Raw genomic sequence first — 13,998 nt, forward strand, 5'->3', positions numbered from 1 at the left:
GTCTGACTTTCTTGCCAAAGATTAAGGCCTAACTTTTTAAACAGAATTTTTTTTTTTCAATAAATTGATTCGCTCACGTATTCTCTTGGTCATTCATTTACTGTGATTCACTGTGCAGTTACACAGTGGACCTGCCTTCTGTGGGGTGTATAAGCTGTATAGACAGCTCTGGATGGGACAAACAGGCACCCCAGGGGTGACAGAGCAGCAAGGTCCGTGGACCCTGAAAGTCCTCATGTGGGAGCGGCAGTGGCATTAAACAAGAATGGTGAGTTGCAGCTTAATTGTGAAGTGATGGCCCTGCTAAGTGGGCCCAGGTCTGAAACAGGGCTCAGTGCAATCTGGAAATCATGTAATTTTTCGCCTCAATGAGCATGCAAATGTATTAGGGGGAGAAAAAGGAGAAAGGGGTCTTGAGTCAAAGACTTCTGAAAATGATAAGGAGGAAGGATGAAGGGGTTTAGGTCACACCATCTCCCTGCCCCTTGCCCAGCACAGTGAAGAGGGTAAGACCCAAGGCAGGGCAGCTGACGCCTGGCCTCAGGAAGCAAGAGTGCCCAGGACTCAAGACTCAGTAGAGTGCTACCGGCTAAAGCCACTGGTCACCCTCCTGCTGCTCTGAGCCCTGCTCCAGGATGGTGGGCCTGGGTGAAGACAAGGAGGGACAAGGGGGCACGATGGGAGGATGTAGACAAGCCCCTGCCATGAAGGAGACTCGGTGGAAGGGCAGATGGAGCCGTCGGGAGCTGTGCACACCCAGTCTCACCATCTCCTGGGACAAACAGGCTGCATCCCCACCCTGGGATTCTCCAGAGCCATGAGCTTCTCCAGAAGCATCGGACACGTCCCAGTCAGACAGCTAGAAGAGACAGTGAGCCGAAAGAACCAGTCTAAACCAGAGGGTTTTAAGCAATAAATAAACAATTTTCTAGAAATGTCAAAGGAGGTGTCCCACAAACATCTGTACCCTTAATTCCAGAAAGCCAGTTCATGCATAACTCCCAGAACATGAAATGCCATCTCTGGGTCTCTACCATGATGTCACTAAGGAAAATTATTCTCAGACCATACAAGTCTTCAAATGACAAGTGCACAGTGCATACACCCTCCATAATCCTGTGGGATGTAGACACCCTAGATTTCAACCTGGGAAAGAGAGGCAATGAAGGGTGGGTCAGATGCGATGAGGATCTCTCTGCCCTTTTGGCACGGAAGACCCTAGCTCACTGTTCTACAGAAGGTAAGACGTGGGTGACTACACACTCATCAAGAATTTAGATTATAGAAAGGGAAAAAGCAGCACATCCCCAAGAAAGAGCATGTATTTTTTCCTTCACATAGTCTTTAATTCCAAAGTCATCTCATTTTCATTACATTTATAAATTTAAAATGGTTAATGTTGTACCATGTAAGACACTCACACCCACCTTAAAACTGCACTTTGATTTCCAACTCAATTGCACATATAAATTTGAAAACTGAAGACTGGGCAGATGAGAACAATTTCACAGCCTCCCTCACATAAGCCGCTTTGAAAACCACAGTTGCACTTTAATTCCTTCAATTGCATGTATAAATTTTTAAAAAGTTAATGCCATACTGTAGAGAAGAGCTTTAATTGAGTGTTAACGAGCTGCCAGATCAGCTTCTAGCCAACCCCATTACGCAGCGGGGAGCCTCTGAGGGGTCCCCGTGACACAGAAATAAAAGCATCTAAATAAACCACACGCTTCCCATGCAAAATGCATCAGGACCGGGCCCTGGCTTTCAGGTGCTCACCCTTGGTCCTGATCTGTTCTTTGAAAGGAACTGGAATCAGGTGCACTCGAAAGCACATCAGCCTCAGAGAGGAGGGCGACTCCCGGTGATCCGAGAATCCGAGACCATTCTGTTTAAGGTGACTGTGCACTGTTGCCCTTTAGAATTCTAGAAGGTAAGGGTCAGAAAGACCCTATGAAGGCTTCTAAGTCTACTGCCTTATTTTGCAAATGAAGAAACAAGAAATTATTTACAGAAGGGGTGGAATGACTTGATCAAGGTCACACAGTTAGTAATCAGAATCAGAAATCAATCTCATGGGTTTTTTAAATTTATAATTCACTGCCACATAGAAACACTTTTAAATTGGGGGTTTTCTTTAACTAAATAAAATACACACATCGTTTAAAAAGACACAAAGGCCAGTGATGTCAATAGGCAGCTCTCTGCCCTACTCACTGCTCCTTCTGCTAATTCTCACTTTCCAGAAGCAGCCACTCTCTGCCCTGGAAGCCCCCATTCCTGTGGTCCAAGTAGGGCTGCTGGCTTTCCAGGCCTGCTGCACAGCTGAAATCCTCATCCACTTTCTTCCTGAAATCTCTTTCACCTCTATCCTATAGTTTCCTGGACTCCAGGTCTTCAGCTTCTGATATTGTTCTAGCTTCCAAATTGCTGCTGGAATACCATTCTGAACCCCAGCACTTTGTCACCGTGTCTGCCACCATCGCAGAGAAGTTTTTAGGCACTTCTCCTTACCAGCATCCTGAACGTTGACAGGGATGGGCCTTGGGGTGGATCTCTTTGATTTCATTGTACTCGGGACTTGCTTGGTCCCTCCAACATGGAATACAACTGCCTTCAGTTCTGCAATATTTCCGAAAATATTTCTTTGAAAGGTATTTTCTCTTTGTTTGACTTATCTTCTTTCCGTGTAACTCTTATTAATTGAAGGATGAGCTTTCTTGAGTGATTCACATCTTTTTCCTTCTGTATCTAACCAACTGGATATTTTGTTCTGCTTTATCAACTTCTTCTTCAAATTCTCCAGTAAATTTTAAAATTTCTTTTATCATATGGTCAATGGTTAAGAGCTGTTCCTTGTTTTTTGCTTGTTCCTTTTCATAGCATTCTATTCTTCTTTCAGGAATGCAATATTTTATTCTGAGACCAATCAGAGGATTATTTTGTAAGTTCTCTTCTGTTTCCTGCATTGTATGTATTCTCTCATTCCTTTTTTAAACTTTGGTTTGCATCGGTCTCTGGTTTTCATATTAGGGCTTTCATAAAGTATCAGGCTGTCTTGTCTGTTCTGTGCTGCTATAACAGAATACTATAGACTAGATAGTTTATAATAAACAGAAATTTATTTTGGCTTCTGGTTCTGCAAGCTAGGAAATGTGAGATTGTGGGGGCGGCATCTGGCAAGGGCCTTCTTGCTATATCATCCCATGACAAAAGGCAAAAAAGGAAGAGTGCAGGAGAGAGAGAGACAAAAGAGAGTCAAACTCATCCTTTTATAAGGAACCCACTCCTGCAATAACACCCACTCCCATGATAATAGCACTAATACATTTATGAGAGCAGAGCTCTCATGACCTAATTACTCTCATTAGACCCCATCTCCCAACACTGTTGCATTGGGGATTTCCACACACATGCCTTTTGGTGGACATATTTGAACCATAGCACTGATGATGCTTGGATCTCCATTCACATTTAGGAGAAAGCCACTAAAAAGGTGATGAGAAGCTTTGTGTGCCTAAGCTAGATTGCACGGGGATCATCCAGGCTGTGCACACATATTTTGGTTCTCCTCCTTCCAGGCACATGATAGGATTAATGGCAACTGAAGTTAGTTGCAGCCATATGACTCCTTCTGACCAGTGTCATGTGAGCAGAAGGGATGTAGATTCTCTGTTACTCTGCAGTGGCAGCAGCAGACCTCCAGATTGGAACTACATCAGTTTTTGTCTTGATGCAAAGATGACTTAGAAAAGAAAGGGACAGTTGATATGACTGAGAAATAAACCTGTTAGCATAAGCCACTGAGATTTTAGAATTGTTTGTCACTATAGCACAATGTATACTATACTGAATGATACAGAAACTAATACACAGAAGTGCCACATCAAACACCTGAAATCGGTGCCACTGGCTCCATGGTTTGGCAGTGGGCAGCAAGAAAACCTACCAGGGGCTAGCACAATGGCGATTCATGTTAAGCAATGGGGAACATTTGGTTAAACTTTCACTGAAGATACCTTGTGTTTTGTATAGCTATAAAGGAATAACTGAGGCTGGATAATTTGTAAAGAAAAGAGGTTTATTTGGCTCACAGTTCTGTAGGCTGTACAGGAAGCAGAGTGAGGGAGAAGCAGAGTGAGAGAGGTGGGGTATTACACTGTTTTAAACAATGAGCTCTCACATAAACAGAGCGAGAACTCACTCATTACCACAGGGACAGCATGAAGCCATTCACGAGGGATCTGACCCCATGACCCAAACCCCTCCCACCAGGCCGCATCTCTAACTTTGGGAATCACATTTTAATATGAGATTAGGAGGGGACAAATATACAACCTCTTATCTTTGGAAACAAATATATGTGATGGTTAATATTATGTGTCAACTTGACTAGGCCATGGGGCACCCAGATTTTTGGCTAAACATTACTCTAGGTGTGTCTGGAAAGGTGTCTCTGGAGGAGACGAACGTTTGAATCTCTAGACTGAGCAAAGCAGATGCCCTCCCCACTATGGGTGGCTTCATCCAATCTGAAATAGAATCATGTGCTGACCAAGAAAGAAATTGTTTTCTCTGCCTGGCTGGCTTTGACATTAGTCTTCTCCTGCCTTCAGACTTAAACATGGACTGGAACTTACAGCTCTCCTGCCTCTCAGGCCTGAATTTGGGCTGGATCTATAACTTCAGCTCTCCAGTGTCTGGGCTTCTCAGCCTCCATAATTGTGTGAACCAACTCCTAAAAGTAAATAAATAAATTAAATAAATAAATAAAAATAAATCTATGGGTTCTGTTCCTCTGGAGAACCCTAATACAAAACCCAAATAAACTTGTAGGTCTAGAAAACCAGAGTATGAGAAGTGTGCTTTTGTTCATGATAGTTACATTTGACATAAAGCCAAAAGCAAAAGATGATGATGAGCTTAGAAAAGAATTTGCAGGCATCCAAGCAGGGATGCAAACGAACAGAGATCAATAATTTGGTTATTTTCATGGTTGGAAAAAGCATCTACCTCTTAAAGCTACATAGTAATAGAAAAAACCGAGAAAGCCGTAAGAGAAAAACATTACAAGATGATTATAAATTGATCTTTAACAATCACAAAAGCATGGCCATCATACCCAATACTAAAATTTCTAAATAGACTAAGATGTCCATCAAAAAAAAAAAGAAAGACATGTCATCCAGAAAATTCCTTCAAATGAAAAAATGTTTCGGGGAAGAGGTAGAAGGGGTGGCTGTCCCACCAAAGGCTGATTAGGTTTTTCCAAGGTACCCGTAATTAAATTAAGAGGGGAAGAGGCTCAGAAGCAGAAAAGTAAGTGTGTGTGTGTGTGTATACACACATATAGATATATCAAATTTAAGAAGTTTATCTATGGAAGAACTGCATGTAGCTATTAACACATGGGACTGAGTATAATCAAATAGATAATAAGCTAATCACATTTTTGAGAGGTTCATGTTGAAAAAAACTATCCACCTGGGCTGTGATTCTTTAAAACTTAAAATGATCACTGAGCTCCCATTGTTTATGGACAGGAGGTGGGCTGGACAGTGTGCTCAGTTTTAAAGGAAGGCGTGTTTCCCAGCGTCACCTGAGATGAGGAAAGGAGGATAATGGGAACGAGAGAACGTTGAAAAAGGCAGACCAAGGGACCACAGAAAACAACAGACAAGAAAACAGATTCAGGAAAAGGTGTCAAGGCTCAACTAAAGGACATTTTCCTCTCTTGGACCAGGGGGCCCTAAACGTGGCTGCCCGTGAAACCCACCACTCGCTGCTGCCGGACTCCCTTCCTGTGCCTCTCCGAACAAGAGGCTTTCCGAGTTGTTCTCTCCTTGTTTCATGATTATGTATTAGGGGTGTGGAAGGAGGAAATAACTTGTTTATTTTGTTAGTTGACTTTTTGTTTCTCTGTGTGTGTGTGTGTATGTGGGTGTGTGTGGATGTGGATGTGGGTGTATGTGGGTGTGTGTGGGTGTGGGGTATGTGTGTGGGTGTGTGTATGTGTGTACGTGGTTGTGTGTGTGGGTGTGTGGGTGTGTGTATGTGGGTGTGTGTATGTGGGTGTGTGGGTGGGTGTGGGTGTGTATGTGGGTGTGTGTGGGGGGGTGTGTGTGGGGGGTGTGTGGGTGTGTGTGTGGGTGTGTGTGGGTGTGTGTGTGGGTGTGTGTGGGTGTGTGTGGGTGTGTGTGGGTGTGTGTGTGGGTGTGTGTGTATGTGGGGGTGTGTGGGTGTGGGGGTGTGTGTGGTGTGTGTGTTCTTGGGGTGTGTGTGGGTGTGTGTGGGTGTGTGTGTGGGTGTGTGTGGGTGTGTGGGTGTGTGTGGGTGTGTGTGGGTGTGTGTGGGTGTGTGTGTGGGTGTGTGTATGTGGGGGTGTGTGGGTGTGGGGGGGTGTGTGTGGTGTGTGTGTTCTTAGGTTACCAGATTGCTAGCAGCCACAGATAGACCTAAAATTGGTATCATGTAACTCCAGAGGTTGCGTTTGATGCCAACTAGATGAGACAGTAGAGTAATCCACCTCAGGAAGAGATAACCATACTTTGCATGTGGAAAGGAGGGTAAACAGAATATTTGGTGACCAGATGGGAAGACTGTTGTCCAAGTTCACAAATATCTCAGTTTTTCTCCTTCCAGGCACATGGTGAATTTTCACTCCCTTACCACCTTTAAAGTTAGTCACGGCCATATGACTTGCTTTGGCCAATGAAAAGTGTGTGGGAATGATATGTGTCACTTCCATGGGGAACTGTAAGAATCAGTGCAAACACTGTTGGTGGGGATGTAAATTAGTACAGTCATTATGGAAAACAGGATGGAGGTTCCTCAGAAAATTAAAAATAGAACTACCATATGATCCAGCAATCCCACTTCTGGGTATATATCCAAAGGAAATGAAATCAGTGTGTCAAAGAGGTATCTGCCCTCCCATGTTCATTGCAGCAATGTTCACAATTGCCAAGATAATATGGGAACAACCTAAGTGTCCATTGCATATGAATGAATAAAGACATGTGGCATATAAACACAATGGAGTATTATTTAGCCTTGAAAAAAGAGAGACCCCGTCATTTGTGACAACATGGATAAACTTGGAGGACGTTATGTCAAGCAAAATAAGCCAGGCACAGAAAAACAAATCCTGCATGATCTCACTCATATGTGGAATCTAAAAAAGTTGAACTCACAGCAGCAGAGAGTAGGATGGTGGTTCCCAGGGATGGGGGAGAGGGGGAAGTGGAGAGGTAGTGGTCAAAGGATACAAACTTTAGTTAGACAGGAGGAATAAATTCAAGAGGCCTATTGTACTGTTGGTAACTATGGATAATCACAACGTATTGTATACTTGAAAGCCACCAAGAGTAGATTTTGTGTTCCCACCACAAAGAAATAAGTTTATGAGGGAATGGACATATTAATTAGCTCTCTTCAGCCATTCCACAATGTGTACATCTTTCAAAACATCATGTCAGACACCATAAATAAATGCAACTTTTATTTGTCAATTTCAACAAAATTGATAAATAAGTAAATTCAAAAGTTGCTTAGGCAATTACTGTGCAGTCCACCACACACTATTTCCTTCTGCCATGATGCTGGCCTACGTGCCTGATAATGACTGCTCCATTCACTGGAGCCTCTGGATGAGGAGTACTTGGAGCAGAAGTCCGGCAAACCAATGATGGCACGTAGCTTAAATGAGAAATCAATGTTCTTTGGCTCAAGTCAGGACCACTAATGGCTTGTTTGTTACTGTAGCATAGCCTAGCCCATGCCGCCTGCTAAGCTTATCAATGGTGGGCTTCACCACAGATTGCAAAAACTGTGGACCTAATTTGGGTTGGGCTATGCTCAGTATCTAAAAATATTTTTTTTAATGTCAGTCTGTTTTTTCAAATAAGTGACCCAACCTCCGACATGGAAGGATTGCTTGCCAGGTTTAGAGAGCAGGACAGGAAAAGACGGTTGGAAGTGTCACTCTTTCAAACACAAACTTTCCCTTAGGCCTTCTTTATTTTCAGAACAATGTCTGTCCTCTCCTCCCCTGTGCAAATCTTCCAGTTTCTGCTTGGTAGGGGCAGAGCAGTCACACAGCGACACAGGCTTGGGGAGGCAATCTGGGGTCTAGTGCTTTCTAGCAATCAAGCCTTCTCTTTTCAGCCACAGGGGTACTTAGCACAGCCAAATGCAAGGCCAGGATGTTTCAGTTTGCTTTTTGCTTGCTTCATCACTCTCACACACACACACACACACACACGCACATTCACACATATGCACACACTCACACACATGCACAGACAGGCACACACATGAGCTTAGGTTTTAGCTTGCCTATTTTAATGCAGTTACCTGTCTTTCATCTGTTTGCTATCTCCTAATATTTATGGTCATTCCTCAAATGCTGTTCCCTCTTTTCTTAATATTTTTGTGTATTTATTGATATTTCTTTCTATTTTATCCTTTACTGTCATTTCAGTGGGCCTTGGGGGAGGAGCCGAGATAAAACCATGTGTTCACACCACTGAGTTTAGCCAAAAATCCCCTACTTGTTACTAATTCCACTTAAAATTCATAACATTACTTGCTGCCATGAGGGAATTAGGCTTATTTATCAGTCAATTCATAAGTATTTACTGAGAAATTCACATACCATATGGAAGATACTGTCATAGGAACATGAAAAAATAGAAGCCAATTTTTTCTATTCAGTAGTCTCAGTCTCTCAGAGGCAAGTCTCTTTCTCTCTCTCTCATCTCTGTCTCTCTCTCTGCCCCCAACCCAAGTTCCTAAAGTGTAGCAATAAGGTATCATTCATCTTTGTAGCCACAAAACAAGCTCAATAATGATTATTTAATAATCAATAAATGTGGAATATCTATAACACAGTTTCAACCTTCAAAGAACCTCAAGTTTATCTAAAGAATGGATATGTTGGTAGACAGAGATGAATAACACAAGGTAGTAGATATTAAGGGAATAAATACTGATGACATCAGGCTGACTTTTTAAACAGCATAAGTTTTTTAATACAAATTCAAGCCAGACACAGTGGCTCACATTTATAATCCTAACACTTTGGGAGGCAGAGACATGAGGATTGCTTGAGCCCAGGAGTTCAAGACAAGCCTGGGCAAGATGGAAAGACCCCCATCTCTACCAAAAAAAAAAATTATTTCAATTAGCCGGCATGCACCTGTAGTCCCAGTTACTTGGAAGGCTGAGATGGGAGGATCCCTTGAACCTGGGAGGTCAAGACTGTAGTGAGCTACAGTCACACAACTGCACTCCAACCTGGACAACAGAGTGAAACCCTATCTCTAAAACCAAAGCAAAACAAATCAGAGGCTCAGAGAAATTAAGCAAATTGTTTAGCATCACAAGCTATTATAATTAGTATTTATTTATGTATTTATACACAAACTTGATCTTAAAAGGGTTTAATCAGCTAAAGGCAGTTAGCTAGAGGCACAAACAGGGCGCTTGGCACTCAGGTCATATCTTTACTCTTACACAGAATTTCACAGAACTCAAGATTGGCCTTGACTGAGGAGCTTTACAAAAGCTTTAGAGAGGAGGTGGGGTCTGAACAGGAGCCTGAGTGATCAAGAGGATGCATCACCACCCACAAAACAAGCTCTCAATATTAAGTAATTCCAAGAAAGAATGTGAGCACTCATAGAACTGGAGTCATTCTGCCCACCAACCCCCTCGTCTTAGTGCATTTTGTGCCACTATGACAGAATACCACAGACTGGGTAATTTATAAAAAGTAGTTTTGTAAAAAGCTGGTTCTAAAAAACAGTTCTGGAGGCTGGGAAGTCCAGGATCAAAGCACTGACATCTGTGAGGGCCTTCTTGCTGCATCATAATATGGTGGAAAGCATCGTGTGGGAGAGAGAGTGGGAGAGCGGGGTAGGGGATAAACTCACATTTTTGTTATGAACCCACTCCAACCTAATCACCCTGAAAGTCTCCCAATATTGTTTCACTGAGGATCAATTTTCCAACACATAAACTTTAGTGGACACATTCAAACCATAGCATTCTGCCTCTGGCCCTAAAAATGTATGTGTTAGAAACTTAATCCCCAATGCAACCACATTGAGAGGTGACTTTTAAGAGGTGATTAAGTCATGAGGGCTCTCCCCTCATAAATAAATTAATGCTGTTATTGAAGGAGTGGATTCATTATAAAAGTATGAGTTCCATCCCCTTCTTTCTCTCTCTCACCTGTGTGATACCTTCTGCCATGTTATGACACAGCAAAAAAAGCCCTTACAGATACCGGCACCTATATCAAACTTCCCAGCCTCCAGGATGGTGAGAAAATAAATTATATCTTTTATAAATCACCCAGTCTTTGGTATTCTGTTATAGTAGCACAAAATGCATGACAACAGAAAATTGGTACTGGAAGTGGGGTGTTGCAATAACAAATACCTGAAAATGTAGAAACAGCTTCAGAACTGCGTAATGAATAGAAGCTAGAAAAGTTTCGAAGTGAACGCCAGAAAAAGCATGTATTTTCAGAAACAGAGCATTAAGGGTGATTCTGGTGATGGCTCAGAGGAAGAGAAAAGCTGTAGGAAAAATCTAAATTTTCTTAAAGATTACTTATGTGGTTGTGATCAGAATGTTGGTAAAAATATAGACAGTAAAAGTCATTCTGATGAGGTTTCAGATGGAAATGAAAAACAAGGTATTGGAAACTGGAGGAAAGGTCATCATTGTCATAAATTAGCAAAGAACTTGGCTGAATTGTGTTCATGCCCCATAGCTTTATGGAAGGCAGATATTTTTCACTGTGTTGACCAGGCTGGAGTACAGTGGCACAATCACAGCTCACTGCAGCCTTGACCTCCTGGGCTTAGGTGATCCTCCCACCTCAGCCTCCCAGGTAGCTGGGACTACCGGTGCATGCCACCATGCACAGCCAACTTTTTTGTATTTTTCGCAGAGATGGGGTTTTGCCATGTTTTTCAGGCTGGTCTTGAACTCCTGGGCTCAAGTGATCCTCCTACTTCGGCCTCCCAAAGTACTGGGATTACAGGCATGAGCACCCAGCCTGGGAGTAAGAATTTAAAAGCAATGAACTAAGATATCTGGCAGAATAAATATTGAAGCAAAATATTGAAGGAGCTTTGTGGCTACTTTTAACTATATATAGTAATATTCAAGAGGAAACAAGAGATTGAAAGATAACATTTATAATTAAAAGAGCAGCAAAGAGGAAAGATTTGGAAAATTTGCACCCTGGTATGCAAAGACTGAAAGGCATCTTTAGGAGCGCAAACCAAGGGTATGGCCAAGTGACCGTTTGCAAAAAGAGATGACTACAGACAGAAAGAAGCAAACGTTATTATCAAGAAACACCCCAAAGGCATTTCAGAGGTCTCTGAGGCTTCCCTTCCCATCTAGGACCTTAAAGGCAAAGTCTCCAGAGAGACATCTGCAAGACATCAGCATTTGCAGCCTGGGGTTTCCTCAAGTGTCAGCACCCACATTCTGGCACAGTGGTCTTGGGGCTCCCCAGCCATGGCTTGAGTGGGCCCAGCCACGCCTCTGGCCACTACTCTGGATGGTACAGACCATGGACTTCGGCAATGTCCATTTGGTGCTAACTCTGCAGACTAAGTATAGCTGAGATAATTCCTTAGAGCCCATCAGAGAAAAGGTTTGCACAGAGGCTAGCTCCTTCTAAATGCCTATCTGCAAACTTCTCTCATGTTAAAATCTGGTCTGTGATCTCCCACCCAGATGGCTCCAGCCTCACAAGGACAGGAAGCACCCTTTCAAACCTGCCTGAACTCCCAGATGGGAGTGGGAAGCTTGAGTCAGAAGCTGGTGAGAAGCTGAAGTGCCCTGAAATAACAGTCTTCAAATCGGGTTGAAAATCCTCACTCCAATGGACTGATTACCAAGACTTTGATGGTTCATCTACTAGCTGTTAAGGTCCCAAGAGTTTCAGGCTTCCACTCCTAATCTAGGTTGAAATTAGCAATCAAGAGCAGACGTGTGACTCAGGCAGGAAAATCACAGTCAACCTGCACAAAATTGCCCTAGCCTCTCCATTTTGGTTCATAATTTTTGCACTTTAATTTTTAAAGTCTCTAACAAAATGAATAGCCAGGATTTTTTGAGTCTTGAATACCCCGGTTCTTCTAAATCAATGGGCGAGATTGGATAGGTTCAGCCAGTGCAAGAAGTAAAGTATGGAAGATGTGAGATAAAGCCAGTGGGAAAGTAGAGGACCCTTCAGAGACAGGAGGAGACTCTGTGGCTGGAGACCCACACTGGCGTTCTCTATTCCAGACAGCAGCGTAAGATGCTTTACAGACGTTATCCTAGTTATTCCCCACGAGAACACCTGAAGGTGGGATTCACAGGTGAGAAAATGGAGGTTCAGAGTAGCTAACTGACCAAACCAGATAACAATTGTAGCAAAACTAACATTTAGCTCCAGGTGTCTCTGATTCAAAAACTTATATTATTTCCCCCACATCACACAAGAAGAAAAGCACCAAGTGCCGTAACTTCAAACCATATCCATGACAAACAAGCCACTTCATCTCACGGTCTCCCATGATAAGGGTTCAAACTGGAGAAAGCCTTAAAATACGGTACTCCTGGGGATGCTACTCCGTGTCAATTCTTTTTGCTATTTTATAGTTTAAAATTTGAATGGGCGAAGAGTTGGGGGAGATCTCTCTCTCTCCCTCTCCCTGTCCCTTCCCCGTCCTTTTCTCTCCTCCCCACGGTGGTGAAGTCACTCCGTTTTTGCCAACTCATTTCCCCCACCCCCACCCCAGCTCTGACAGCCTTTCTTGCCTTCTGATCTTCAGCAATGTATTCATGTATTCATTTAAAAGTTCTGTCTGTGCTGAAGCCGGTGCTGCTTGTAATTGCTGGCGGCCAAAAGCTGTTCTGTTTTTTCTGGCTGAGTGTACCAGGCAATCATCATCTGTAATTATTTCGAGTCTTGTTACAGATGGAACTTCGAGGTTTTCAGTCTTAAACAGAATTCATTATTCAAATGTCTCTAGCACTGACAGTAAGGGGTATGGGGCAAAAAACTACAGAAGGTTCAGGAGAAGAGGACTGGCCAGGCCACTGAACACCCCAGTGGCTAAATGTAGCTTTTAGTCCCAGATCTGGAGCCTGGTCCTCAGTGCTCATGCCATCCTCTCACACTTGGGACTCTAGTTCCTTCCTGTTAGTCTTCAGTTTCTTCACCTCAACATTTACCAGAGACACAAACGTGACCTCACACATCTCCCTTCTCCCCAGAAGACCACACCAGGTGTATCCTTAGCTCATCGATGTATTGGTTTGGTGCCAAAGTAATTGCAGGTTTTGCCATTGAAAGTAAGGGCAATTACTTTTGCACCAACTTAATAGAATCACAGAGTCTTTCTCAGTCAGAACCCACCTCAGGTTAATAGTTTCCTGGAAACAGAACTCTGTTGAGAGGACGGTAACCTCAAAGCTCTGAGGAAGACAAGCTCAGTGATCTCAGTGACATCAGCTCCCCTGATCCCAGCTTCAGTCCAGCTTTAGAAATCTGCAGTAGCAGGCACCTGCCTCCCAAGGAGCCTCATGAGGAGGCGAGTGAAGTGCCGCCCCAAGCATCCAACGGGCTCCTCCGTCTTAGAGGGACAGAGCCTTCAGAAGGGAGGAGGGGCAGGCAGAAACCCCCTGACCAAGGTTCCACCTCGTAGGACCACCCCCCACACCCCGCGCTGGCCAGAGTTACAGAGACAGCAGCTGTAGGAACATGCTCTGCAGGAAAAGATGGGGGTGGCAGTTCTTTGGAGACTGAGCCCTTTGTCCTAAAAGTGACACTGCTCCAAGGAGACTCCATCAGCACATCCCTCCACCCCCATTCCAGGATGGCAGGGAGCAGCACGCAGATGGTATCTGTCCATCTCCTGTCCCAGAAGAAAGAACAAAGCGCCCAGTGCTGACCCGGAAAGTAAGACGCCCTGTGCACTC

The 13,998-nt window shown here is 43.6% G+C and overlaps 1 protein-coding gene across 4 annotated transcripts in view; it reads right to left on the bottom strand.

Annotated features, from left to right (window-relative positions):
* LOC105476165 (opioid binding protein/cell adhesion molecule like) overlaps positions 1 to 13,998 on the bottom strand; it is a 1,438,816-nt gene that overhangs the window by 1,341,964 nt on the left and 82,854 nt on the right. The gene's annotated exons all lie outside the window — the stretch shown is intronic.

This window comes from Macaca nemestrina, chromosome 12 (assembly GCF_043159975.1).
Source record: "Macaca nemestrina isolate mMacNem1 chromosome 12, mMacNem.hap1, whole genome shotgun sequence".
In the NCBI taxonomy this organism is placed as follows: Eukaryota; Metazoa; Chordata; class Mammalia; order Primates; family Cercopithecidae; genus Macaca; species Macaca nemestrina.